At 55.9% G+C, this 3,166-nt stretch overlaps 2 non-coding genes and 1 pseudogene across 2 annotated transcripts; all 3 read left to right on the top strand.

Moving 5' to 3' along the window:
- The first annotated feature begins 556 nt into the window (after window positions 1–556).
- On the top strand, window positions 557–2,367 carry LOC146144084 (small subunit ribosomal RNA). Its single transcript, XR_014500507.1, has one exon. It is a non-coding gene; the product is annotated as a small subunit ribosomal RNA (ribosomal RNA).
- Window positions 2,368–2,614: 247 nt separating this feature from the next.
- On the top strand, window positions 2,615–2,768 carry LOC146144083 (5.8S ribosomal RNA). The gene has a single exon (XR_014498845.1). It is a non-coding gene; the product is annotated as a 5.8S ribosomal RNA (ribosomal RNA).
- A 249-nt stretch (window positions 2,769–3,017) lies between these two features.
- The window catches only part of LOC146144082 (large subunit ribosomal RNA), a 3,679-nt pseudogene continuing 3,530 nt past the window's right edge, over window positions 3,018–3,166 (top strand).

Genomic DNA, 3,166 nt, shown 5'->3' with positions numbered 1-3,166 from the left:
AGCATGAGCCTGTTTAGGCCGCGCGAACATTGAACATATTTCGGCCGCGCGCGCGAGCAAGCGCCTGTATAGGCCGCGCGAGCGTGTGATATGCCTCGCAATAGTTCAACACCTGGCGCAATCGTGCACCTTTTTTTTACGTTAGAATTTCAAACGGAAGACCCCAGGGACAACACTCATCTTTGCTATACTTGTGGGAGCTGACAAGCTTCGACAAGTAAAGAATCGGTGAAAAGGCGATTGGCTCGCTGGGCAGATGTTGCTGCTGCGCGAAGAGCCGAGTGTCAGTTTGTCGGGTTCTGAGCGGTCGCTTCGGCGAAGTTGTCTGGCGTGCGTTGCGCTCGCGCCGGTGTTGGCGACGTGGCGGTCGAAAGGCCTGCCGACGAAGTCTTACTCCGGCGGGTGCGACGGGCGGTGACGGTTTTCTGAGTTCGGGCAGCCGAGCAAAGAACGAAATTTTAACGGAGAGAAGCCTTCGGGTTTCGCATCGACCGAGCGACGGCGCCGCATCAGCGGCGCCTCCTTCGTCGGCCTTTCGGGGCTACGCTAAAGTAGCTACCTGGTTGATCCTGCCAGTAGTCATATGCTTGTCTCAAAGATTAAGCCATGCAAGTCTAAGTACGAGCTCTCGTACAGTGAAACTGCGAATGGCTCATTAAATCAGTTATGGTTCATTTGATCGTACGTTTTACGTGGTTAACTGTGGAAATGCTAGAGCTAATACATGCGTGAAGCGCCGACCTCGCGGGAGGCGTGCTTTTATCAGACCAAAAACCGACCGGGCTTCGGCCCGCAACCTTTGGTGACTCTGGATAACTTTGCGGATCGCACGGTCTCGCACCGGCGACGGATCATTCAAGTGTCTGCCCTATCAACTTTCGTCGGTACGGTACTGGCCTACCGAGGTTCTTACGGGTAACGGAGAATCAGGGTTCGATTCCGGAGAGGGAGCCTGAGAAACGGCTACCACATCCAAGGAAGGCAGCAGGCGCGCAAATTACCCATTCCCGACGCGGGGAGGTAGTGACGAAAAATAACAATACAGGACTCTAAACGAGGCCCTGTAATTGGAATGAGTACACTTTAAAACCTTTAACGAGTATCCATTGGAGGGCAAGTCTGGTGCCAGCAGCCGCGGTAATTCCAGCTCCAAAAGTGTATATTTAAGTTGTTGCGGTTAAAAAGCTCGTAGTTGGATTTTGGGCGCAGGCGGCCGGTCCGTCGCAAGGCGTGTACTGGCCGTCCTGGCCTCACCTCCGGTTCTCCGCCGGTGCCCTTGACTGAGTGTCGGCGGCGGCCGGAACGTTTACTTTGAAAAAATTAGAGTGTTCAAAGCAGGCGATTCGCCTGAATAATGGTGCATGGAATAATGGAATAGGACCTCGGTTCTATTTTGTTGGTTTTCGGAGCGCGAGGTAATGATTAAGAGGGACAGACGGGGGCATTCGTACTGTGCCGTTAGAGGTGAAATTCTTGGATCGGCGCAAGACGAACGACTGCGAAAGCATTTGCCAAGAATGTTTTCTTTAATCAAGAGCGAAAGTCAGAGGTTCGAAGACGATCAGATACCGTCCTAGTTCTGACTATAAACGATGCCAACTAGCGATCGGGGGGCGTTAGTTTTACGACCTCTCCGGCAGCTTGCGGGAAACCAAAGTCTTTGGGTTCCGGGGGAAGTATGGTTGCAAAGCTGAAACTTAAAGGAATTGACGGAAGGGCACCACCAGGAGTGGAGCCTGCGGCTTAATTTGACTCAACACGGGAAATCTCACCCGGCCCGGACACAGTGAGGATTGACAGATTGAGAGCTCTTTCTTGATTCTGTGGGTGGTGGTGCATGGCCGTTCTTAGTTGGTGGAGCGATTTGTCTGGTTAATTCCGATAACGAACGAGACTCTGGCTTGCTAACTAGTTACGCGACCCAATCGGTCGGCGTCTAACTTCTTAGAGGGACTAGTGGCGTTTAGCCACACGAGATTGAGCAATAACAGGTCTGTGATGCCCTTAGATGTTCGGGGCCGCACGCGCGCTACACTGACCGGATCAGCATGTGCTCGCCTTGGCCGACAGGTCTGGGTAACCCGCTGAACCCCGGTCGTGCTAGGGATAGGGAATTGCAATTATTTCCCTTGAACGAGGAATTCCCAGTAAGCGCGAGTCATTAGCTCGCGTTGATTACGTCCCTGCCCTTTGTACACACCGCCCGTCGCTACTACCGATTGAATGGTTTAGTGAGGTCCTCCGATTGGACCTGGCGCGGCCGGCAACGGTCGAGCCGGCGTCCGAGAAGACGATCTAACTTGATCATTTAGAGGAAGTAAAAGTCGTAACAAGGTTTCCGTAGGTGAACCTGCGGAAGGATCATTAACGGTCTCGCAAACGCTTCGGCGAACGCGAAACTCGGACAAGCGAGAGAAAAAGTCTTTGCTACCCGGCGCCCGACCCGCGAGGAGCGGCGCGCCGGCCGGCGATTCGGTCACCCGGTAATGTTTGCGCGTCGAGTGCCGCGGTGCCGCGCGCTCCGGCTTCAAGCGTCGGCCTGGCCGACCGCTCGGCGCGGTCTATTTTGTCACCCTATAGTGCGAGGCACTGTGCGAGCGAAACAATCGTGGATGGCTCTTGGCGGTGGATCACTCGGCTCGTGAGTCGATGAAGGACGCAGCTAGCTGCGTGAATTAGTGTGAATTGCAGGACACATTGAGCATCGACGTTCTGAACGCAAATTGCGGCCTCGGGTCAATCCCGGGGCCGCGCCCGCCTCAGGGTCGCGTTGCAAACGTTCCGCGCGGGGGATTTCTCCGCGCGGCTGCTGCGGCGTCGGACGCGCGAGCGCCCGTCCCGCTCAAGACAGCACGGCACGATGCGCGACGATCGCGACCAGAATCCCGCGCGGCGGCGGCGAGTCGACCTCGAAGAGGCCAACGGCTGGCGGCTCAAGGGCGGGAATCGAGGTGCGCGGCGGCGCGCGGCGCCGACGGCGAGCGCGGAACGGGAAGAATAGTCCCGGTCCTTACTTTCGGCCTGAGGTCGGACGAGGCTACCCGCTGAATTTAAGCATATTACTAAGCGGAGGAAAAGAAACTAACGAGGATTCCCTCAGTAACGGCGAGTGAAGCGGGATGTGCCCATCGCCGAATCCGCGCGCTTTTGGAGTGCGCGGAATTGT

The sequence above is a fragment of the Ascidiella aspersa genome, chromosome 5 (assembly GCF_963924565.1).
Source record: "Ascidiella aspersa chromosome 5, kaAscAspe10.2, whole genome shotgun sequence".
In the NCBI taxonomy this organism is placed as follows: Eukaryota; Metazoa; Chordata; class Ascidiacea; order Phlebobranchia; family Ascidiidae; genus Ascidiella; species Ascidiella aspersa.
Note: the sequence above shows the minus strand (reverse complement) of the source record. Positions and strands in the feature narration are given on the sequence as shown.